The 27,570-nt window shown below is 35.4% G+C and overlaps 1 long non-coding RNA gene across 1 annotated transcript; it reads left to right on the top strand.

Moving 5' to 3' along the window:
* Positions 1–7,282: 7,282 nt before the first annotated feature.
* LOC136828382 (uncharacterized) lies at positions 7,283–20,640 on the top strand. Its single transcript, XR_010850020.1, has 3 exons — positions 7,283–7,362; positions 17,901–18,003; positions 18,846–20,640. It is a non-coding gene; the product is annotated as an uncharacterized lncRNA (long non-coding RNA).
* The last annotated feature ends 6,930 nt before the right edge of the window (positions 20,641–27,570 follow it).

A 27,570-nucleotide genomic window follows, 5' to 3' on the forward strand; every position in this document is an offset into this window, starting at 1 on the left:
ATGTTGATCATCAACCCTTCAATCATCAAACATACCAAATTGCAGCCCTCTAGCCTCAGTAGTTCTTATTGTATTTAAGGTTAAAGTTAGCAACAATCGTGCGTCTGGCAACGATATAGGACAGACCACCACCGGGCCGTGGTTAAAGTTTCATGGGCCGCAGCTCATACAGCATTACACCAAGACCACCGAAAGATAGATGGCCTTGGTTGTACGCTATACAGAAAACTCGATTGCGCCGAAGAAACTTCGGCTCATTTTTTACTTATTATTCCCATGTCCTACTTTCAAGATGACACTCAGTATTACAATGCAATTATTACGAAAATTCTTTTTTCACATGTCCAGTTTCTATGAAGACCCACTGTGTTACAGTGCATATATTACGAGCGCTTGCACGAAAGACTTCCTAATAGTTAATCGGGCTAAATTCCTGATCCCCCGCCCCCCAAAACATTCATAGGAATTAATTCATAGGAATTAAAAAAAAATAAACGAATAACTTTCGTTGCATAACTGAAATGTGCTGTCAACTCTCACGGTCTTGTCCATGAACATCTGATGATGTCATTTCTGAATTAGCACAATACATTACTGGCGCTGCTGATACAAGAACTTGCAGCAAAATTCAACTGACAGCAAATGTGTTCATATCTTACGATCTTTTATAAAGTATCCAGAATTGCTATAAATTACCTCATTAGCGAAGGAAGAGGTCGTTCATCGATATATATATATATATATATATATATATATATATATATATATATATATATATATATATATATATATATATATATATATATATATATATAAATGTGTGTGTGTGTATGTGTGTGTGCGTGCGTGCGAGCGTGTGTATGTGTGTGTTACAGGCAGATAGCGAAATGACCTTAGGGACATTTGACACCCCCCCCCAGGGGTTAGTGCTAAACATGGCAGAAATACATTTGACCCCTGGGCTAGTACTAAACACGGCAAAATACATTTGACCCCCATGGGCTAGTGTACTAAACACGAAGTACATTTGACACCCCCAGGGCTAGTACTAAACACGGCAAAATACATTTGACCCCAGGAGCTAGTGTACTAAACACGGCGAAATACATTTGACCCCGGAGCTAGTACTAAACACGGCGAAATACATGTTGACCCCCCAGAGGCTAGTGTACTAAACACGGCAAATTACATTTGACACCCCCCGAGGCTATTACTAAACACAGCGAAATACATTTGATCCCCCAGGGCCGAGTACTAAACACGGCGAAATGCATTTGACTCATTGGGGTTAGTACTAAACACGGCGAAATACATTTGACCCCCCAGGGACTAGAGTACTAAACACAGCGAAATACATTTGACCCCAGGGCTAGTACTAAACACGGCGAAATACGTTTGACCCCAGGGCTAGTGTACTAAACACGGTGAAATACATTTTACCCCCGGGCTAGTACTAAACACGGCGAAATACATTTGACCCCCCAGAGGCTAGTGTACTAAACACGGCGAATTACATTTGACACCCCCTGAGGCTATTACTAAACACAGCGAAATACATTTGATCCCCCAGGGCCTAGTACTAAACATGGCGAAATGCATTTGACTCATTGGGGTTAGTACTAAACACGGCGAAATACACTGGACCCCCCAGGGACTAGAGTACTAAACACAGCGAAATACATTTGACTCCCCCCCAGGGCTAGTACTAAACACGGCGAAATACGTTTGACCCCCCAGGGGCTAGTGTACTAAACACGGCGAAATACATTTGACCCCCCAGGGGCTAGTGTACTAAACACGGAGAAATACATTTGACACCCTCCCCCGGGGCTATTACTAAACACGGCGAAATACATTTGACTCCTCGGGGTTAGCACTAAAAACGGCGAAATAGGGTAGGTAGGTCACTGTTGTCTATAACATCTATGATATATGTTTGATAAAACTCCTCTTAAAATAAATATTAAAACCTAAAAGTAGGTTGTTAACAAGTTGGGTGTAGTGAATACTTGATAACTTATTATCCAAATAAACAAAGTTTGTGACATAGATTGAGAGAGAGAGAGGGAGAGAGTATACAACGACAGGGAGTAAACATAATATTTTCCTGTAAATGTTTATCACAAAAGTATCGTATTTAATCATATCACTCAATAAACGAAATTTATTAAAGTCATTGTCAGGTCCTGCCCTTAAAATTAAAACTATTTTGCATAGCATTGTTCTTTCGTGAGATTCTTCATAAATATTATCCATATATAATAGTCTATGTATGAAAAATGTATCGTTATAGATTATTTATGCTAAAGAAAACGATAGGAAGAATTATTCACGTGATGTATATTTTATGCAAACTCGGGTCTACAACTTAATATAAGTTATCTCTCGGTAGGGTTGCCTGCAATGAATATTTCATAGGTTCTTATCAGGATTAGCGAAGTTAGCCTTCAAGCCTACATCACGGAGAGAGAGAGAGAGAGAGAGAGAGAGAGAATGCACAGATAACATTGGATCCGATTTAAAATATCTCGAAATATAGACTGCATTCAGATATATTCTGCTTTCCTGTCTTGCGATTAAAAATTGCAGTTTAAGCTCAAATATTTATTTCGACTTATTTGCACTTGAATCTTATTTTATTTCGCCGATAATGAAAAATTTAGACATTTAATTTTCCTCTCTCTCTCTCTCTCTCTCTCTCTCTCTCTCTCTCTCTCTCTCTCTCTCTCTCTCTCTCTCTCTCTCTCTCTATATATATATATATATATATATATTCATATATATATATATATATATATATATATATATATATATATATATATATATATATATATATATATATATATATATATGTATATATATAATAAAATTATATAAACGTTCCTATTAAAGTAGTTTAGAGCTAAATATAGTTATGATGTCCCGTAAAATTGATGCATATATATTTGCGGAATTTTTTATTTTTCAGGTTATTATTCTTTTTATTTCTGTAAATAAGAGAATGATTCATATGCAAAATATTTTATTTTTGTACGCCGTTCCTATATTCCAAGCAGGGAATATCTGAGAAGTCCAGAAATCCAAAAAGAATATTAAATGCTTTCATGTCTCTAAGAACATCACAAAGCAATGCTTATCTTTTAATGTTCCTGTAATGAAACTGAATGTACAAAAAGTATATGTTGCAACAGGAATACACGGTTGCATTATCACCAAATGAAAATTCCTTATAAATTTCAAAAACGTTCATGCGTTTTTGTGATGAAATTTCCTTCCCTTTAATGGAATACGATCATCTTTGCCATTGCTGGAATGAGAGAACATAGATATATCTTACAGTAAGTACACATTACTTAAAATAAAATTTACTTCCATTATTATGCGAACCAATGATACTGATATTTTTCTTCGTTTTTAAGCTTAAGAATCTATTATGTAAACATAGTTTTTTCATCATTGAATAAAATGAAGATATGACTTGTTGAGATCAGATTACATTCCTTACCCTTTTCTTAAGAAGCTATCACTTGGTATTTTTAAAACGAGAGAGAGAGAGAGAGTTTGTTTAATTCACGGAAACCCAGTTAACACAAAAAGCCACTAAATCTAACAATATGTCATTAAAATACGTAAAAAAATAGGTTTCTTTTATATTCAGTACTTTAGGATAGCATCTGGTATATACGAGGAAAAATGGTTGAATATATAATGAAGAGATATTTATCATGGCAAATTTTCATATTTTACCAAGGCAGGCGTTTTCCGCTTTGATACACTCATACACAGACAAACACATAAGCACATACATGCACACACATATATATTCACACACATATATATTCGTATATTCATATATATATATATATATATATATATATATATATATATATATATATATATACTCATATATATATATATATATATATATATATATATATATATATATATATATATGTGTGTGTGTGTGTGTGTGTGTGTGTGTGTGTGTGTGTGTGTGTGTGTGTGTGTGTGTGTGTAAATAAAGGCAATAGCCACGAAGGGAAAAGTGGAACACTGAGTGGTTGCAGCACTCAGTGTTTTACTTTTCCCTTCATTGCTAATGCCTTTATTCATACATTCATCACGTTCAGTATCATCGTGATTCAGTTATACATATAGGTGTGTGCGTGTTTACATTTGTGTGTGCATATGTGCACACACAAATTGTAAAAAATAATTATTCCTGATAAGGCTAGCACCATAAACTTACTTATTACAGGACTTTCACGAGCATTCCTTCACGAAAGTAAATGTTCCAAAAATAATTCTGAAAAATATTTTTTTCAGGTTCATGTGTTGTTTCTTACCTGGTCTCTTTCTCTCTATCTACTTGTGCTTCCACTTTTATCTCAACTACGTAACACCTGCCAGGCAACATATCTCACATAACTGTGCAGTGAATAGACTTGAAATTATAGACATACTACTTTCATAAAATTAGTCTTTATCACTACATTCTCACAACAGTACGAAGTACAAATAGGTATTCTCTCTCTGAAGCTGCCTAGATTTAAAAACGCTGCCTCTTGCAAATGTAAACAAAAGTAAGTAACTCTTGAACACCTTCGAACATCAGCACAAGACAGGTTGAGATTGGTGGTCTTCTGGGCTAATAGTCTGAGGTCACCTTTTCCTTGAGGCCTCTCCTTGTCTAGTGTGAAGGTGATGCATACTGGTGTTGACGAGACCCTGTCATACTCCTAGACCTCTCTAGTGTACTTATTCAAATCAAAACGGGCCTGGGAAATATACTGTAGGATAACCTTTGAAAATATATCAAATGCCATTCGTATTAGAGATTGTAAAAAATTTATGATTAATAAAAGTATGCTGAGATTGTCGTAAGAAAGTCATTCAGTTTATGCAGATCTGTTTAATCAAATAAGAAAACACTAAAGCAATTCACGTTTGAAATTGTTAAAAAATATATAACTGATAAAAGCACATTAAAAATAACAGAAGAAAGCCCTTACATTTATGCAGATTTATATAGTTCAGTAAGATAACACTGAAGTAATTCTTGTTTGAGATTATAAAAACGTATAATTAGTAAAAACATCATAAGAAAGTAAATAAATTTACACAGATTTATTCAGTTAAATACGAAAACACTCATGCAATGAACTCATATATAATCAATTGAATTTCGATATTAATTCTGTTATGCGAAAAGTATTTTTCGAATAAAAGCAGATGAAAAAAAGATAAAAAGGATTAAATGGTTTTACCGTTAAATTTTCATCTCTTCATCATTTAAATGGGATAGGGATCGTAGATAGCAAAGGAATATTCAGAAAAATATCCCGTTATAAAGAAGGAATCTTATCGCTTCTGCCAAAAGAATTGAACGATTTTATAGTAATAACATCTGGTATATGTTTCTTACTGTGGAGGTCGATGCAGACTTTTTCGCTTCGTTTTAAATCCTTGTTAACAAGCAAAATAGAGGAAGACTTCCGCCTCAACCAAGCAACGGCCAAGTTATGAGCAAAAACATCTATAATTCTACACTCGTATTGACGTTAACACACAAACGAACGAACTGTAACCTTGAGTAGCCAGATACAACTTCTGACACACACACAAGTCAAGTTCACGAACACAGGGCACTTTAACATCTGGACATTTCTAACGCAACAATGTTATACCCTGTAAGAAGGTAGTACCGTCAGCGCAACTCACGCGATGCCCTGTAGGCATTACTTAAGGTTCTTTGCAGCGTCCCTTCGGCCCCTAGCTGCAGCCCCTTCCATTCCTTTGACTGTACTTCCATTCATACTCTCTTTCTTCTATCTTAGTCTCCTCTCTCTCCTAACAGTTGTTTCACAGTGCAACTGCAAGGTTTCCCTCCTGGTACAGCCTTTCAAACCTTTTTACCCTCAGTTCCCTTTCAGGGCTGAATGAATTTACTCTCAATTCCCTTTCAGGGCTGAATGACTTCATAGGTCCCAGCACTTGGCGTTTATCCTAAATTTTGTATTCCAATTCCAGTTCCAAACAATGTTACCCTTGAATGCAAAGCGCATAATTATCGGTTGCGATAATTGTGTCTACTTATTACATGGTCTATGTACGTAATCAACGGATAGGTTTGCTTAAAAGCAAGTGGGTGTTACAGACTAATACACACACAAACAAAGCCACTCCATCATCTCCTAAAAACATTACAGACACCTCACACGTCTCGAACTGTCGACCTAACCACTCAACTCTCCTCGCTGCTGGGAGAAAGGGAGCTGGTGATTGGTACGATGCATGTACATGAGCTACCAGGGTCTAAGCGATATCAGGCAGGGCAGCCGATCGAGACTACGGTCTACCCCAAAGCCAAATCAAAGTCCTTCAAAAGAAGGCATCGTGCTTACCCCATACAAAAAATGAGAAAAAAGCACGTTAAAAGAAGAAGATTACATGGTCATCAAAATATTGTGCAAGCATTGGCTAGACTCCCCTCTCAATTCATTTTTAAGATTCTTCATTACTCGCTAATAGAAATTAATTCAGCAGTAACACATTTCAGTTATGACTACTGCACTGATAAATGGAATACAAAAAGTTTAAGAAATGAATACGATTTAAGAGGTATTCCGTGGATAATTTAAAAATTGTTTAATATGCTTTCACTTTGAACTTAGGTAAGCAGGCTCTTGCTGCATAAAACTATAAAGAAATTTCTTCTGGAATTTGATAAATGTAATTTCGATCAAGGATTTCATAAATGAATACTTTTTATATCTTACAAAAAGCATGTAAAAATTAAATATTTCTTGGTGTATAGCTAACAAACTTTATTCCGGAAACCGTGAGAGATTTTTAAGTTAAATACTCCACTGCAAACACTGGAAAATCTACATACGATTCTTCACGGATACAGAGAGAAGGGAAAACTGAGTAGCAACATCTCCATTCAGCAAAAGTGTTGCTCTGGGTAGTTCTGTACGTGACGTTGCATTGTTAAACGGTAACATGCATTGATCTCTGAATGGGCTTTTAGGAAGCGTTGTGTTCACACACACACACACACACACACACACACACACATATATATATATATATATATATATATATATATATATATATATATATATATATATATATATATATATATATATATATATATATATATATATATATATATAGATATTCGTTACACGCGAGTGGGCGTCGACACGTCTGCGCACGCACTTAATAGGAGCTTCAAATGGCTAACTGGCAACTCCATTACTTGCTATTTTACTAACCACCGAGAAAGACGTCTTACGCTTACCTCCTGTGACTTTTTTAATATTTATTGTGTTGAGCCGTGAAAACGACGTATTTTCGGTAAGATTATAGTTCAAGAAGGTCACTGAAGGAATAAGAAATAATGATATTGATTCATAAGTCATATATACACCCTGGTTAAGACCTATTTATTGAAATAAGTTGGGGGTTTTCGTAAGGGAAGATGAAGGAACTTTGAAAGCCGCTGTTCACAACTGGTTCTTCTTATTTCGTGGAACGGATGTTATTTTAGCCGAAGCCACATTGTAAGTAGGGCATTACTATTGACATAAAGACTTATTTAAGAACATCTGGATGATTTCAGAGCATGAGTTTTATCATTATTTATAAATTTGGTCAGTGAGGTTAGGCTAATTATCTGGGCTCTTTTGGTCTTGTGACCTTAGACCCCCCCCCACCCACTCGCTCACCATGTCACCATATTTCACTATACATGCATTTTGTTGGAAATTGTATTAATATCTACCAGAATAATAGTGAACTGGCTTAGTCATATGCCTAGCCTAGCTGAACCTGAGCAAGAAATGGATGAGATTTAGAGGAATGTTGACAACTAAGGTTTATGATGGGGGATATAGGCCTACTTATTCCACAACATTGAATTTGGTTTGTAATATTTGCTTGCAAGCAAAGTAAAATGATTTTGTCATGATTTTTTTTCATGAATACAAAAAAAATCAGTAATTATGAACTCGTTACTTCCAACTTTAGTTTTCAGATATAGCAATAGATTTTGCTGCTTATTTTGGCAACCTGCATAATTATAGATACCGTCTCTGAGATTAAAACTCAATATTTAGTTCTGTTGCTGTGGTTTCTTTAAATGAAAAAGATTGGTTTTAGCATGTCAGGTTTAACCTACTCTTTTGGCTCTATATAACTGTATTTGTGAGGCCATATCAACTGTACGACATCTCAGTGCAGTTATATGCCAGTTGTCGAGCTGTGGAATTAGGCCTAGCCATGGAGTCTCTTTAAATATACGTTTCTGGTTTTTAAAATGTGTATAAATACTGGTACTCTGAAGTCAGGCTAGCCTTATTAGAAATGTAAGTTACTGGTCTGCTGGTTAGTGGTTAAGTGTTGTGGCATGCCACTCAGATGCTGTGGGTTCACGTCTGCTCCAAGGCAATGAAAAATCACTGGCTCTGTATCATGATCAGTTACTGCTGCAGTGTGGGGTCTGTGGTGCGAGGTTAAAACTAACTTTCTCTGGAAGCTTAAACTTCAAGTCAGTGGCCTCTGTGTGCTTGTTCTATGTGAATAGGTTTCACCTCCTGAAATAATGATGGTAATATTACTACCTAACCTAACCCATGTATCATTGGTTTTGTAAAGGTATGCCACACTGACTGATTTCATATGCTTTTTAATATTTTCATGAAATAATGGTCTGTGCGAATGCAGTTCATTAACAGTTGATTATTGAAACTACTGTTAAATTCCTACAACCTGTTTTATTGTGAGTTAACTATAGTCTGTGGGGGTATGTGATGCTTACTTTTACGATTTGTGCAATTGAATTGAATATAGAATATAGAATTTATGCCAAAGGCAAGCACTAGGGTCCGTAAGGTCATTCAGCACTGTAATGGAAACTGAAAGGTTTGAAAGATGCAACAGGAGGAAAACCTCTCAGTTGCACTATGAATCAATTGTTAGGAGAGGGTGGAATGTAAGATGGAAGAAAGAGAATGTGAGAGGAGGTACAGTGAAAGAAACGAAAGGGATTGCAGCTAGGGGCCGAAGGCACGCTGCAAAGAATCTTAAGTAATCCCTACAGTGCACCGCATTATTATTGTAGTTGTGTGATGCAAGCTGATAACCATATATGTACCCAGATGTCTCAGACATTGACTTGAACCATTGTACAGTACTCTGACCATCACAGTTTTGTGTTGGAGATTCTTTGCATAAATGTAGGCTACCTGCTGCTTTTTGATAGAGAACTGTTTTTGGTGTTGCTACACTTTTATTGTTAAATAATAAACACTGTGTTTGAAACAGAAGAGAGTAACTTGTAAAATACCTTGAAACCCATGGGTGACATGTTACTGCATATTGAATATACAGGTGCCAAAGACTGAAGTCAAACAGTGAAACCACTGTGAATATGGTGAGGCATAGAGCTCAGGATCAAGTGGTGTGTCATTAAAATCAATTTTGTCAAGATATTGAATTGCAAGTCAAGTTTTGTTTGTGTAACCAAATGCCAGGGTTAGTAGTTATTGTGGATTGGAGACCTCTCCAATGGCCAAATCACGACCTTTTGGGTAGATATTGCTCCAAGGCCATAGGTAGCATGCTACTACTCTGTGAATGCAGATTAGGCAGAATAGTTTATAAGGATGACTTAGGAGCCCAGGGGACAGGCTTATATCCTGGATGTATGGGTGCAGTTCGATGCATGAGGGTGATCTTGAATTGTCTCTCAGCTGTTTTCGAGGTTCAGATAATTTTCCATGGATGGGGAGGATGGCAGGTTTTGTTGTTTATACAATTCATCATCTTCAGTGGTTGGAATGGTTGTCTTCATTGGTATGTGCACCATAAGAAACTCCTTGTAGGAGGGTAGTGTGTCAGCTCACCCCTCAAGGGTCACTGTAGGCATTACTTGAGGTTCCCTGCATCATCCCTTCAGTCCCTTGTACTCTGCCTCCCTTCATATTTTCATTCTTCCATCTTATTATCCACCCTCTCCTAAAAATGGTTTCATAGTGCCACTGCGAGGTTTTCCTCCCGTTACACCCTTAAAACCTTTTTGCTCTCAATTTCCCTTTCAGTGCTGAATGACCTCGTGGATCCCAGCGCTTGGCCTTTGGCCTAAATTTAATATTCTATTCCACTCCAAGAAACTTCCATCATGAATTGTGTATGGTAAGGACAACCTGGCAAACGGTTGGCAATGATGCATTGTTGTTTCAATTCAGTAGTTGAGAACTTCCCCGGCTCGGCATTCACACTTGGTTGCTGAGTACAAGGGGCAGGGTTGTTTGGTGCGCTTTGTCCAGCGTTCATACTTGTTGTGTGATAGTTCAGTTGAGTTTCTGGTGAGTGTTGTAAGGGTTTTATACCAGCCAGTGGGATAGAGATGAAATCTGACACAGGATGATAAAGGCAGATATCGTCTTGGAAAATTTAAAGTCCAAGTATGGCGTGTTTATGAATTACCCTGCTGTGTTTCACAGTGGAATGAATCAGTTTAAATAACCCCATATGAATCACTGTATTTTTACAGTAATCCCTGCCCAATAATTAACTTATGGAAAAGTGAATAAAGGCTAATAGGAGAATTGTCAGTTAGCCATGGCTGCAGTTGTAAAATATTGTTTGCCCAGATAACTGAGTTCTGAATTCTCACAGGGCTGGCCAGTCATTGCTGTGAATGTAGGTGCCCGCTCAGAGGCAATACAGCAAAATACAGTTGTTTGATTTTTAAATGATTTATATGAGTGCTCTTAGGATTAGGGTGAATGCATAAGATCAGTCTTTAGCGTCTCCGTTTAACATAGAATGGCTGGGTTTAGCAACTGGTGTCACATAACATTAACTGTTACGTGTTGTAGCCAAAAGTCTCTTCCTTTTCCAGTCTCCTTGTGATGAACTTGCAAGCCCCATGCCCTTTTCAACCCCTTTCTATAACCCATTAAAGTCGACTAAGCATCAGGTACAAAATTCCCTAATTATAAAATCAACAGTGACAGTGAATTTTTCAGAAAATGAATCTAATCGTTTAGCTCCCCAATGGGATTGATCGCAGGACGAGCTTTTGAACGACGAGAATCATTGAATCTAATTGTCAAACTTATGTCAGTTTTGATATATATATATATATATATATATATATATATATATATATATATATATATATATATATATATATATATATATATATATATATACATGTATGTGTGTGTACATATATAATTTTATATATATATATATATATATATATATATATATATATATATATATATATATATATATATATAAGGTATGTAACTTTTAACAATTGCAAGACCATACTTTGTCCCATAACAATGGCGAAGATTTTAACAAACCCCCAAAAAAGTTTGTCAAATTCGGAAGTTTCTCATGAAAATATATGTCATATATGTATATATATATATATATATATATATATATATATATATATATATATATATATATATGTATACATATATATATACATATATATATATACATATATATATATATATATATATATATATATATATATATATATATATAATATATATATATATATATATATATATATATATATATATATATATATATATATATAGAAATAATCAAAACACAGTCACGTGTGGAACAGAAATAAATTTTACTAACATCAGGATCGAACCCAGGTCTTTCAATGGAAAGGCAAGGGCACTGCCCACTAGGCAATACAAGTCATAATAAAAGAAGTTGGAACCTGAGCGCCACTGCACACAAGGAATTACCTGGGCAGGCTAACTGCTTGCATACCAGCGTGTTTTCCAGTGGCGCTCAGGTTCCAACTTCTTTTATGACTTGTATGGCCTAGTGGGCAGCGCCCTTGCCTTTCAATTGAGAGACCCGGGTTCGATCCTGATGTGAGTCATAAATCTATTTATATATGTATATATTAATATATATACATATGTAGAACCTACTGGTCACTTTTACCAGACACATATGTAATTCTAATAGCCACAATGCCCTCTTAACTTCTCGAATTCTTTTCGCGCCTTTTGGATGTGCTTGTAACTACGAAGCCGTAACATCCAAATGAAGAAATTGAAGAGACTGTGATTGCCGGTCGCGGGAGACGAACCCGCGTCACCTTAACCATAAGGAGGTCACGTTGCCGACCTGACCACGAGAAGGATAAAAGTCTGTTACCTCTCATACATACATATACCTGTCGTTTTCAGATATATTTATTAGAGCTGAATAGACCCATCCTCACCATCGTAGCCAAGTTCCGTTTTTATTGCTTTTAGGCTGAAATATATATGTAGAATCTACTGGTCACTTTTACCAGACACATGACCACAGTGCCCTGAATTCTTCAGCGCTTTTTTGATGTTTGTAACTACGAAGCTGTAACATCCAAATGCAAGAAATTGAAGAGACTGTGATTGCCGGTCGCGGGAGACTTGAATCCGCGTCACCTAACTCACAAGGAGGTCACGTTGCCGACCTGACCACGAGAAGGATAAAAAAGTCTAACTTCGTACGTACGTATACCTGTCGTTTTCAGATATATTTATTAGAGCTGAATAGACCCATCCTCACCATCGTAGCCAAGTGGACAATTGTTTTTATTGCTTTTTAGGCTGAAATATATATGTAGAATCTACTGGTCACTTTTACCATCCTTCTCGTGGTCAGGTCGGCAACGTGACCTCCTTTGTGGTTAAGGTGACGCGGGTTCGTCTCCCATGACCAGCAATCACAGTCTCTTCAATTTCTTGTGTTTGGATGTTACGGCTTCGTAATTATACATCCAAAAAGCCTGTCGAAGAATTCGAGAGGTTAAGAGGGCATTGTATATTAGAATTACATATGTGTCTGGTAAAAGTGACCAGTAGATTCTACATATATATTTCAGCCTAAAAAGCAATAAAAACGATTGCCCACTTGGCTATATGGTGATGGGTCTATTCAGCTCTAATAAATATATCTGAAAACGACAGGTATATGTATGTACGAGAGGTAATAGACTTTATCCTTCTCGTGGTCAGGTCGGCAACGTGACCTTGTGGTTAAGGTGACGTGGGTTTGTCTCCCATCGACCGGCAATCACAGGCTCTTCAATTTTTGCGTTTGGATGTTACAGCTGCTAGTTAAAAGCACATCCAAAAAGCACGAAGAATTCGAGATGTTATGAGGGCATTGTGGCTATTAGAATTACATATATACATATATATAATATATATATGTATATATATATATATATATACATATATATATATATATATATATATATATATATATATATATATATATATATATATATATATATATATATATATATATATATATATATATATATATATATATATAATATATATATATATATATATATGTATATACATATTTTTTTTTCATGATAAACTTCCGAATTTGACAAACTTTTTGGGGGGAGGTTTGTTAAAATCTTCGCCATCATTATGAGACAAAGTACGGTCTTGCAATTGTCAAAGTTATATTCTAACCAAATTATATAACAAAAAAAACCGGGCAGTAATGATTGACAGGTAATGTTAGGCTAATTGCGATTGTTGTGTAGGCGGTAAATCCTCGTTCGGGGCTGAGGGCTGTAGTGCGACAGGTGAGTGTCTGAGTCAAGACCTACTTGACTCAGGTCTTGGTCTGAGTGACCGTGACTCCGTAACTCACTGAGTCAGTCACCTGACGATATGGACAAGAGGAAAAACGCGGAACTTTGGTATGGTGTGGTTAGAATTGAATATGCTTTGAAAGACCTGCAACTGGAACTTCAGAAGTTCAGGGGAAGATGTAATGCATTACTAGGCTATTGTAGTTCTCCTTGTATTTTAATCATTTACTTACATATTTATATTTTTATTTATATATATTTTTTAATTTATCTGTTTTTCTAATAACTGGTCTCCTCTTTCTGCATTTCACTTTACCTTCTGTTACTTCTTTCGAATGAACACCATATCGTTTGGAAGCTTGAGTTTTAAGTCAATGGCCCCTGTGGTGGGGTTGTTCCATATGAATCGGGTTCATCTTCTGAATGATGATAATAGTAATTGCTTGTGTACACTGCATATACTTAAATCAATTATTTAGATAGTAAAACGCGCTGCATTTTAATGTGAATATTTTACTAGAATTGCCTTAATTTCAGAACTGGATTTGTTGTACGTAGGCGTTGGGATTTAAACCATCTGTTATTTACAGTGACAGGCATTATTTAAACATGCTAATTTTTCAGTTGTTACCCGAAAACTTAGTTTTATTAGTTATCTTGGCCCGGTTACTAGTTCATTTTAATAGTGTCTCAAGATCCGAATCCTATGCAATACCGAGGGATATAATGTTTTGAAAAAAGATAATTGCTGCTATTACACTGATTTACCTCAAAGTCAAGAGCTACGTTATAAACGTGGCACGTTATTATTAACGTTCTTTCGATATCCAGAGATAAATATTTAAGTTAGTGGTCGCTTATATGACTTCATTTGCATTACAGATTTAGTGACTATAGTTTTGCTACTTTAGGAGAAGTATTTTCATCTTTTATACAGGCCTGGACTGAGTACACTTTTGCTTGCATTGTTTGAGTTTTGGCTGGAATTTACTCTCTCTCTCTCTCTCTCTCTCTCTCTCTCTCTCTCTCTCTCACACACACAGAGTTTATATAATATATATATATATATATATATATATATATATATATATATATATATATATATATATATATATATATATATATATATATTATATATTCATTTATATACAGTATATATGATTATACACTTTTGTTATTTTTAATTCATTTATCACACATTACCACAGGTGATACAGCATATATATATATATATATATATATATATATATATATATATATATATATATATATATATATTCATCTTTTGTCAATTCAAGTAATGAAAGTGTTCTAAATTTAAGTCTTGGTTTGTTTAAACTTGATGCCTTCATAATTTAAAAAGTTGTTGATAAATATAAGCAAAATTAGTGTTCAGTTTTATACATGTTTCTGCAGTTTGAATGGGTAAGATTCCGCATCTCTTATGTTAAGTATTTGGTTCTAGTTTGTGACCACGTGCTCCCGGATTTTCCTGGGATACCCTTTTGTTTATTACCCTAGGCAATTAACCATCTGGTATTCAATTTTATTCGTGTTTTTGGATTTTGTATGGCTAAACTTTCCAAATCTCTTTGTAGTTAGGCCTATGTTTTAGTTTGTGACTACTTGATCCCGGATTATCCTTGATTATCTTTCTGTTTATTGCCCTTTGACAGTTGACCATCTGGTATTCTTGTTCTTTTGTTTACTTTGTAACCCTCCTTTCATCTGTGTCTCATCTGTGCCCAGACGATGCGTTAATAAACGTGAAAGCGCTTGGTACTGAACTTCTTTCCTGTCATTTTCCTGTGGATTCGCTTATACACTGAAGTCACGAGCATCTACTGTGATTTTTTAAGCATATATATATATATATATATATATATATATATATATATATATATATATATATATATATATATATATATATATATATATATATATATATATATATATACATATATATATGTATAATATATATATATATATATATATATATATATATATATATAATATATACCTATATATATATATATATATATATATATATATATACATATATATATATATATATATATATATATATATATATATATATATATATATATATATATATATATATATATATATATATATATATATGTTCTGTGAATCATGAAGCCTTTGTAGATACTGATAGCCAGAGTAACAGAAGTGAAGGAAGCTTTATTAAAACTGTTTTGTTTTCCTCACTTTATCGATTGCACAGTTAAGGAAATGCCTTAAAATGTCGAAGATGGATGACTGAAGATTTAATCAGTTACGTAGCATTTTGTTTTGATATTATTGTTATGGTTATTCAGAAGATGAACCCTATTCATATGGAACAAGCCCATCAAAAGGACCATTGACTTGAAATTCAAACTTCTAAAAATATGGTGTTCATTCGGAGATGGTGTTCATTCGGAGGAAGTGACAGAAGGCAATGGGATATACGGAAAGTGGAGATCAGTTATTAGAAAAAACATGAATTAACAAAAATAAGTGAATAAAAAAGTAACTAAAATATGAAATGTTTCAGCAAATCTTTAATTACATTAAATAGTTGGCATAAACGCTGCTAGACCTTGAAACCCTGGATATAAGAAATGTTTTTCAAAAGTCTTTTATGAAGGAAATGGCACCATGCCTACCATTCTGTTGGAGTCTGTCAGTGTGCGCCGATTCTGAATGATTGATGAGCCATAGTTTTCAGTTTCAGTAAGTGGCTTGGCAAAATTAATCGCTAGTTGCTGTAGACATTATTGAAAGGTATTTAGACATTTATCTGTGACAAGACACCTGTAAGATGCAAAGAAGAGAGAAATTGACTGATATTGAAGTGAATACTGTTTAAAAACTCTTTTTAACACATAAAGTCTTGCCAGTAGCATAACAAACAACTACTGGTCATTTACATTGCCCCAAAAGCTATTTTTTAACTTACATAAAAGTTATATTTTCAGTTTCTTGTTTCAACAGGAGACAGATTTCGTCTATAATGACAGAAATTTTATTTTTTAGCAATAACTAGCACCTTGCTTTGTTATGTAATTAATGTTTATGATTTCATGTTTACAGACAAAATGCCATGCCTACCATCTGATTACTGAAGTCTGTTTCACTTTTCCAGAAGGAAGGGGAACAGCCATTTTGCTTTTATTGACTCAAGTCGTTTCAGACTAAGCAACCTTTACATCTATGTGAAGGCAATTTGATACAAATTCAAACATTGTCAAGGTTTTTCAGTATTATTAACTACAATGGAATTGTTTCTTTCACTGACCACTAAACTGAGCTGTTTGCTGATGGGATGATCACCAGCTCAAATCTAACCTAGCTCAGATGATTTGTTTTTACTGAGCTATACTGATAACTCAGCTTTTTTTTCTAACATTTTGTCCTTTAATAAATTATAGTTTCTAAAAAATTATTAAACAACCCAATTCAGTTCAAGCTCTAGTTCGGATTTCATACTGAATATTTGTTCACAAAACCTCCTGTCTACGAAAATGAGTTTGTTAAATCCTTTTATGTAATGTGCACAAAATGTTAACTTGACTGGTTTCTGAAGGTAAATAACAGTTGTTTCTGTTAAAGGTGCTTTTTCTGACATCCGTTGTTTGATAAACCAGAGTTATAAGAGATCATTGTTACTAAATGACGACTCCGTGCATCTCGTTAGGTCAGCATAACAGCACCTTCTGACCTCTCTCTGTATCCATCATGTTAGTTATTGGGGTACATATTATACCTTAATAATTCACCTTTAGTACAGTTGTTGCATCTTATAACCCACTCCCCTTATTACACATCCGTTAATGAAGTTCGTTTATATGTTTTAATGACACTTCTTTCAGAATTAATACTTCCTTTTAAACTAATCTGTGTTCTGCCTTTGCTCAGAACGCGTACTGTACTGTACTGTATGCCCAACAAACCCGACTCTTCCACCAAAGACAGGAAGTGTAGGTAGATGCTTTTTTCTTCTCAGACATAAAACTTACTCTTTGTTTTTCATGTATGAAACAGGGCTTAGTTGTAAAGATGGTCAAGGCAACGGTATCTGACGTAATGGTTTTCCTGAGTATTCCAGCCTTACTGCATTATTTGTCGAGATTTTTAGCTTCCAAACGCTGCATAGCAGGTCTGAACCCTCTGTTAGTATCAGGGTTAAATTCAACCAGCACCGTTCTAATATGAATTTCTTTATTTTTATTTTTAGGCCTGTGGACGTTTTGACTGATAGATCACATCTAATCCATGACAGCAGCTTCAAGAGTCGATTTTTCCACGACAGTATCAATGTGGCCACTTACTGCTGGATGGTAAGGAAAAGTGTATCATCATTTTTTTTTTTACCTAATCAGTGCTTAAGAAGCATATAGCTCATGCACAGTGTATCAGAAAATAGTGATATACAAACTAATATAGTTCATTTTTTTACCAATCAAGTTTTAGTAAAATGGAGGATAATGTTTGTCCATGATAAAGTTTAGGGATCGCCCATGATGATGCACATTGGTCTGTTCCATGAATGGGTGGATATAGTGTGTCCTACTTTTCAATATTTCAGCACGTGTTGGTTTTCTCAAAAGATTTCCTGAATAAAAAAGTGTGATATTGCTCTTGTGGTTTATGGGTCTAATGACTGATTTGGAACGATTGAAAGCATTAAACGAGTAACGTTGGGAGCTTGAAAAATCTGTTACTCCCTTAGTACAATGTGCAAGAATCAGATTTCTTTTAGAACTTTGTGTAAACAACTGACATCCAAAGTAAAAAAGTTTTGATGTGACACTACAGTACAGTAATCACATTAAGAACCATGACTGATTGAACCTTTCGAGAAGTAGACATAATCTGATGGGTGTGACAGCACTGCATTCAGAAAGTCATTTGCACAGAATGATGTGTTGTCAAAGGGGTTAGGTTTGCCTAAATTTGTAGCAATGAGCTGAGTTCCTTGCAAATGACATTCCATTTATTAATTTTACAACATAGTTTGTAATGGGATTTGTTCCCCATTTTAGTTCGTCACTTATATTCCGCAATAAAATCAGAAGGCATGTACAACTATATCTTGTTCAGCTCGTTAGGGGAAGGTTTAAGCTTTATTATTTCGTATTCGAGTAAATTTTGTCTTCTACAGAGATTTTTTCTTTTGCAGGTTCATTACCCCAGTGCTTCTTGGGTGAAATGAAAGAAAATTAAACATTCGAGATGCTTTGATAGTGTGTAAAGCAGGCAGAAGACGATTTGCCACTTATGGCATTTATGACAATCAGAAATATACTGCAACCTTAAAAAAATTCAGGGAAAAGAAAATAAACAAAGTTACTGCTGCTGACAACTATCCGATTAAAGCTTTGCTGTTGTGTGGAGGATCATTCTCTGCCTTTGGGTTTACCAGATGGTGGGTAGGGGCACCTTGAATCTCGTTATTCCATTCATGCATTGGATGAAGAGTCCTTTGGCCACCTTACAGAGTTGAGCCTCCTTCTCTAATCATGTACTCATCCAAGGTTACAGTGACAGCCCTTGGGTTCACCACTCCACTGTAAAGTGAGTAATCCCCTGTAAAGTTTCATTCCTAGGAAGCGACACTCGTTTCCAAAGACAGCTACTGCCATTTTTACTGATCACACCTCCTCCTGCCAACCTCCCACCCCTCACCTCCCACTTCAATTGCTGAATACAGCAAATCCTATAAGGGTAGCTGGGTAATATTAATACGGACATTGCCCTCCAATGCTGTAAGGTAACTTCTCACCATCACTTGGTGGTGATAGCAAACTATTAATGAAAGGGTACCCAGTAAGAGACCCACGGCTTCATTATCTCACGATAGTCCCATCAGGGGGTCACTCTTCCCAAAGGCATTTGGATCCCAGTTGCAGAAAGTAGAATGCTTGGGGATCCTAGAACACCGCTTCACAGATGAACTTTCCAGAGCCAATTCAACCGAGGCTGGGGATGGACATGCATGGGTTTAACACCCTGAGCATGCACTTCACAGGATGCAAACAGATCTCTAGTGAATATTGCACTGCTACCAGCGGTGTCACCTTGGATTGAGTAACCCCGTTCAAGGATGACAATGGCCATTAGAACAGGTGGGTCAAATTTGCTACAAGGTAATGCAAATATAAGAATCAGTGCTTCTTCAAACAGTGCAGTGCAATGATATGACTCTGAGAATGATAAGGCAAATAGTGACGCTCGTAAGCTAGGAAAATAACTAATAGATCAGAACCCTACTTACTCCTGCCATTAACATCACATTGTCCATGACTGGAGGTTTGCAAAGCTGCAGTATCCATTGATAAATGTGTGCCAGGCTACAAGTGTTTATTCCTAGACAAATAACATACAATTTGAGGGTGTGAATGCCGGAAAAGAGGAAGATCGCAGGTATTTTATGTCATTGACCACTTCCGCACGGAAAAAAAATACACAGTTTAAGAAAACAATAGTATAGAAGCAGCTCTAAATTAAAATGCAATTTTTTGAGCAGTCAGCCAGTGGAAAGTTAACCTACTGAAGCAATGGAACAAATAAAAAACACTTAGAATGATGTCTTACTAACAAAGGAAGCCTGTTTAAGAAACTGTAAAAAAGATGAAAAATCAGTGAAATGGTACCAACTGCCCATGAAGTGTTAATGAAACAACTTTTCATTCCTTGTTTTCAAGTTCGTCTGCACTGTGAGCGCAGGGAAATACGAGTTAGTGGACCCAGGTTGCTACAAAGATATTATAAAGATTTTTTAAGCACAATTCACAAGAGTACTTGTTTTGCTAGGAACTAAAGACGTGAGAAAACAAGGATAAATCAAGAAGTAGTGTTTCAAGAAAAGATTCACGAGAACTAGCGAGAGGGCCTGCCTGCAGAACCAAATGAGGGAAAACAGGAGAGAGAGAGACTGCCGTAAACAAACGAGAAGGGGAAACCCAGCAATGGCTTATGCCAACAAAACCTGGACTATCGTGGGTGAGTCTTCAAGTATTTTGTTGAATGAAATTCTTTTATAGCTTTTAAGACCATTCAAATAACGTGTAACATTTTAAGTCATTTCATCTACGAATATGAATACAAGAGTAGATTATTAGAAGACTATAACATGAGTGGTAGTACTGAAATATTTAAGAATTTAAAGGTTGCATTCACTGTGCAGCTTCCATGTTGTGTAATGAATTTCTGAAAGAGCTGAAATAAGGAAGCTGAAGGAGCTTTGATCCGATGTTACGTTTATGAAGTGTTTAGCTATTCCTAGTTGTGGGTACAAGCTGTTATATTACAAAGGAAATGCAGTGTTCTCTCTCTGGAGTAGCCTGAGTTCCTGCACATAGCCATCCATTTGTAATGATAAAATACAATGAAACTCTGAAAATACATTTCATTTCACTCGGAAAAATTTGCGAAAGTGGAGAACTCTGATCGTGAATCAGATGCAAAAGATGACTAGATTAAATCTCTCGTTGAAGGAACCACAGCAGGAAAAAAGTTTATATAGCTATATATTAGTATCAAGTTACGGTCAACTGTCAGGTTCGGGTACTTGTAAAAACCACTCGAGCTTAGAGAACTCGGATGTCAAAATCCATTAGACGTAGACTTAATCTATATAGGGCAGCTAGCCTTTACAAGTGGGACTAAAGAAAGGTGTGTTAAAGTAAATGATACTTTGCAGCTATTTTGTACAAAAAGTCATCTAGCTACTTGAGCTATACATCTTTAAAAATGTGCAACATCTATAAAGGATTATAGTAAAGTTTTATAGATGTGTTTACAAGGTAGTGATGGTATTATTTGAAAGTTCACAAAGTTTTCACACAACTTGATGTGTATTGGGAAGACAGACATGCTAAAACAGCTGTAGATTCATACTTGACTGAATGTTTTCATTACAGAATAAGACGGGAGAACGGGTCCCAATGAGGAACTTTGGGGATTTCGCACCAAAAGTGGACTGGACTGAGCCCAGTTTGTCGCTTGGATCTACATCCTGTCTAGGTAAAGCACCGAGGAAATGGAAATGCTCCACTGGCTGCCTTTGGATTTTGTGCAGTATGTACTATCACTTTTGTCTTCCACGAGCACAGCTAAAAACTGCAAATTGTTTCACACTATTATATATTAGACCATACTGCAGATGTTTTGGTTAAAAGTTCAAGAGTAGTGTATCGAGAAGTAAATGGATTTGGAGCGAAAATGATAACGTACGTGAAGTAAGATGTAGAAATAATAATAATAATATCAATATTCTTTATTTGAGCTCAGGGCCATATACATAGACTATACAAAGCAGAGACAATACAATACATACGGTCTAGATACACTAGATAAAATGATAGAAATGATATTGGGCAATATCCACACATTTGCGGAAGTAGTACTAAAATAGTATTCATAGTAATGATAATGACAGTAATAATGTTGATAATGATAGTAAAAATATTAAAATACCAATAAAAAACAGATTTCATACAGTTGATTTCCAGCTAGGGACCTTAGGTGGTTACCGAAGTCGTCCAGAATGCTCAATACGAAAAATGAAAAAATGGTGTTAATAAGCTTTAGCTTAAAGGTATTTTTGCACAAGGGAGACATTTTGAACTGAAGAATCCTGGGAAGTCTGGTCGAGCTCTCTATAGAGAAGAATGTGGCCTACGAAACTAAATAGAATTTATTTTTGTAGTAGTTGGACGACATGTAGGATGTTTATTAATCTAGTACTTTTTCAGGGACTTGATTCGTGTCCAGGTGCGATGAAATTAGAGGTTTTTACTTTTATGTCAATATGAGTATTTCTAATGTGGTGCATTGAAGTCTTAATACATGGCTAAATTTTATTGTAATTTAATGTTAAATGAACTAGTTCAGTGATATATCATTAAAATGAAAATGAATATGTGATTGTAGTGAAAAAACTAATTCAGTACTAAAATGTCCTTCTAAAATGTTCATATTAGTAAAAAAATTCAGCACAATAATTGAATGAAAAAGTTCACCTTTCAAGTTATGATAACCATCACTGGATTATGTGAGAATCTGTGCCTGTTCTAATTAATGTCGCATATAGAGTTCTTTTTGTGTATTTACTAGATTTTTGTGATTTCTGCAAATATTCTTTTGGTTTAGACTCCAATGGACAAAATTGTTATAAGGGAATATGCAGTATGCAATCCAGGTATCTTAGCACACAGCTGATGACGTACTTTCCTCACGTGGTACACTGTAGGCATTACTAAAGGATGTTTGCAGCATCCCTTTAGCCCATAGTTGCATCCACTTTTTAGCCTTTTACTCTACCTCCAAAACCGCTTCCTTTCTTCAGTATTGCTGCCCAGCACCTCCAACTGTTACTTCTTGGTGTAACTGTAGGGTTTTGTCGAAGTTCCGCCTTCAGTTCCTTGTATTTCATCTCCTCTGCTTTCTGGATTTCTTTATCTTGCTGTCCAGCCACCTCAACTCTCTCTTTTCACCGTCTTAAACGGTGAATTCCCTAAAGTGGCCCAGTGCTGGGTTTGGCAGCCTCAGTTTCATAAATCAATTATAAGGCGAAACTGAAAGGATTGGTTTTTTTTTTTTTTTTTTTTTTTTTTTACAAAATAGCAAAAGGTCCTCTGTGGACTTTGTTACTTCCCAAAAAATATCATGAACATTTTCATATGGTGGGCTTGATTTCTAAAATTGTTTAGTATAAAAGCTCACAGATTAAAGGTATGATACTAAAATTTTATTTTAACTCTCACTGTTTAAAAGATATTCTGAGGGGATAATAGGTGTCTTACAAGATATGCATTTACAAGTATGGGAAAGAAAGGAAGTCCTTGGACAGTGTTGACTGACACTTGATATAGACACAAAAAATTAAACTTCTGCTCTCTGTAGTTTCACCATAAACTTCTTTAATGTAATGTGCAGCAGGACATTTATACCGAATAAAGAGAGATGACCACTTTATTACCCGGTTACTTTGATGTGTAGGCCAAATGCAGTGATACAAGAGTAAGGTATATTATTACATCTGGATTATCTTTGATTCTGAGCCCATTTTTTTACTGAATCGGCGTGTACAGAATTAGGTCAGCACTGTATTCTTCAGCTACCTTTGATCTTCAGGGCATTTTTTATCTGAATTAAGAACCAGGTCCACATTATGAATGAACTGCTTTTCAGTTTCCGGGCATTGGTACTGAATTAAGTCAGGACTATATTATAACTAAGGCCTTTAATATCTCGGGCATTTTAAATCAAGGTTTCTACAGACGTTTTAGGAATACAAGCTACTGGTTGATACTCAGGACAGTTCTCTCAAAAATCCTCAATTTTCCATGATTCAATTAACTTCTTCCCCATTCCTTCAGGTGATCCACAGCTAGCAAAGTTCTCGATGGGGAAAACTGAAGTGTGTTGAAGACGATGCTCCAAATAAGTTGCATAACGCTTGAAAGACTTAGAAGAGGTTGTTTGATAGAAATTCAAAGTGATGCAGTTTAAAGTTATGGAACTTGGCCTAGGACAGAATTAGAACAGTGAGATAAAAAGTGAAACAGAAGCTTGTGGACTTTCATTGCCTATAGCTGCTGTTGCATACTCTTACAAACTTAATTTTTAAAGTAACTTTAACCACAATATTAAAATGATCTAGGCAAGCAGATCTTGTTAGTATTCATATAAAATCTTGGTGTTATAAAATTTTGAAGTTCCTGAAGATTAGTTGAATTTTTTTTGTCATTTCCCCAGTAATCTTGGGTAAATTGTGGTGTACCCAGTAATCTTGGGTAAGTTGTGGTGTACCCAGTAATCTTGGGTAAGTTGTGTTGTACCCAGTAATCTTGAGTAAGTTGTGGTGTACCCAGTAATCTTGGGTAAGTTGTGGGGTATTATACAGAATGGTGTGGTTTTTCATAAGTACCGTGAGAAATTCAGTTAGTGAGAGCAAATAGGTGAGAGTACTTCATTTATGACAAATTAGAGACGCACGACATTGCTGGTGCTGAAACATCTGACCAGATTTCGTGAGAATTTTGAAACGGTTTCACAAATGTTATAGATAGGCCCAAGTAATAATAATAATAATAATAATAATAATAATAATAATAATAATAATAATAATAATAATAATAATAATAATAATAATAATAATAATAATAATAATAATAATAATAATAATAATCAAGGGCACAATTTAATTTGTTAATTGAAATTCACACTAAGAAGCCTTTCACTTTTTTTCAGCAAGGATTGCATTGCAATCCGAATTTAAATTGATATTGACCGTAGCAATATTAATTTAATTTTCAGGTGTCCTTAATAAAAAAAAAACCATGACATTTGTACGGGTCTAAGCAGACCCTGTCCTATCTTTGCCCCTTTCAGTAAAAGGGGACCTAGATATATTGGGTTTTTGGGGTCCAGTTATAATAAATCATCTTCTAGTTTAATATCTTGTCATCCAAAAGATCTGAACGTGATATGGTGTCATTAACTTCTTCCTCATTCCTTCAGGAAGTGTGTGCAACGTGCAAGCAAAATTTGAGACAAGTTTGAAGGGACTTCTCTCACCTTAGAATTCAAGAGGCGACGACAGTTTGAATTACCGAATCTGTACACAAGTCTCGCCTTGGAATGCAAGGGATGACTACAGTTTGAATGCCCTAATTTGTACAAGAGCCTCACCTTGGAATTCAAGAGGCGAGTACAGTTTGAATGACCGAATCTGTACACGACTCTCGCCTTGGAATTCAAGAGATGACTACAGTTTGAATGCCCGAATTTGTAAAAGACTCTCGCCTTGGAATTCAAGAGATGACTACACTTTGAATGCCCGAATTTGTAAAAGACTCTCGCCTTGGAATTCAAGAGGCAACTAGCAAATTTGAATAACCAGATTTCTACACGAGTCCCGCCTTGGAATTCAAGAGGCGACTAACGAATTTGCTCAGTGAGCCAAATTGTGGGAATTATGACTTTATTAGCGTAGATGTTGGAAACTCCTATGACCATTAAAAGCTGGATAGGGTTAAATTCGTAAAATTGTGCACATGTTTTATCAGGGTGGTAATAGTGCCTGTAGGCCCAAGACTGAGGCAAGTCCAGCTTTGCTTCATGTAATTTCTAAATAGGAACTGCAGGAGTCTTTGTTACATAAGGTAGTCCACTGTAATTCAGGATATGTCATTTATTTTCCACTTGAATTTCTCTGACAGCTATGTAGTAGCTCAGTATCTTGGGATATTTAGCTTTAACTTAATTTTCTTATGAGTTTAACAATAGTTATGTGGTACCTTGATATACTTCAGAATACATAGATATTTCTACTTAAGTTTCATAAAATTAATGTCAAGTACTTAAGTACATTTTAGGATGGTTTTATTTGAATTTCTGACAAATTTTTTAGGATGCATAGATTTTTAATGTGAATTTCTCATCAGTTTATTATAGATTATCGAGTAGTTCTATATATTTCAGGATACGGTGTTTTGACATGAATCTAGTATCGGTTTCGTATCAGTTGCAAGTAGCTCTGTGTATCCGGATACATAGGTAATTCAATTTTTTGTTCAATACCTGCATCAAGATACATACGGTACTTTTTTTTTACGTTAGATTCATAATTTAAAGACTGGCTTTCAAAAAGCTCAGGTTGTTTCAGGATACATAACTCTCTCTCTCTCTCTCTCTCTCTCTCTCTCTCTCTCTCTCTCTCTCTCTCTCTCTCTCTCTCTCTCCCCCTTTTTTCACTTAACTATCTTATGAGTTCAATACACCTAAGTTTTACGATACATACTGTAGCTTTTATTTGAATTTCTAAGCACTGCTAATATCAGCTATCAAGCAACTTAGTACATTCCAGGATACATAATTTTTGTGCCTTTAATCGTCTTCATTGTCCAGTGTACTGCACTGGTACAAAAGTCACATCGTAAGATTTATATTTGGTTATTTTTTTTATTATTTTCAGTCATTTTCCTGAAGTTCGAAAGCTGTCAGTAGCAAAAAGTTTATTAGTTAAAAAGAGTAGGTTTTATTGATCTCGTGGAATATCTTCGTAGTGGTCAGTCAGGTTAGGAATAGATGTGTGAAGTCAAACCCGTGAGGTTTTAACCTATATTGAATAGGTAATACTTTCGGCAAAAGTACAAAATATTCCTGATATTTTTCCTCAATACATCTTAGATATTGTTAAGCTAACTTCCATTGCAGTAAGGACTTAGCGTTAAGCTTCTCGTCTACATTTTGAAGGTTTTGTTCATATTTTGTTTCTTTATAGATTTATATCAGATTTCCGAAGTATTGCGTTATTGTAATGTTATGTAAGCGTTGGTACTTCGACTTTGAAACTTAGGTTACTGAAGGTTTTTGTTTAATACAGAGGAGATAACATAGCCTGAATCATGTACACATTTGCATTGTTAAGACACGAGATATTTCAGAGTGCAGTTTCTTAGTTTTATCTCAAAATTGATGACATAATAAGGAACTTGGCATTGTTTTCAAGCTATTAAACAGTACTCTCTGAATTTTGTACAAAGCTTGCCGTGAGAATAATGCTTCTTGCTTAACAGTAAACATAAACCATTTAAAGTTAATGCTGTAAATATTGGAGAGCGCTTTATCAAGGGCATTATTATCATGGCATATCTGCTTATTTCAAGACACTGCTGGCTTACGAAGGTTACAAATTGAGGTGTTCCTTTGAGGACAGTTTGGTACTCTTGTCAAGTGTGTTGTAGGCTGGTAAATAATTTAATAAATAAACTCAAATTCCAGGCATTACTTTCCAGGGCGTTTGGCACTATTAAAAATGGTATTTTAGAGCAGTGATTCAGTCATATTGAATGCATTACTCGAGGGTAATTTTTTCCCTGAAAATTATGTTGTAG

Source organism: Macrobrachium rosenbergii, chromosome 3 (assembly GCF_040412425.1).
Source record: "Macrobrachium rosenbergii isolate ZJJX-2024 chromosome 3, ASM4041242v1, whole genome shotgun sequence".
NCBI classification, from domain to species: domain Eukaryota; kingdom Metazoa; phylum Arthropoda; class Malacostraca; order Decapoda; family Palaemonidae; genus Macrobrachium; species Macrobrachium rosenbergii.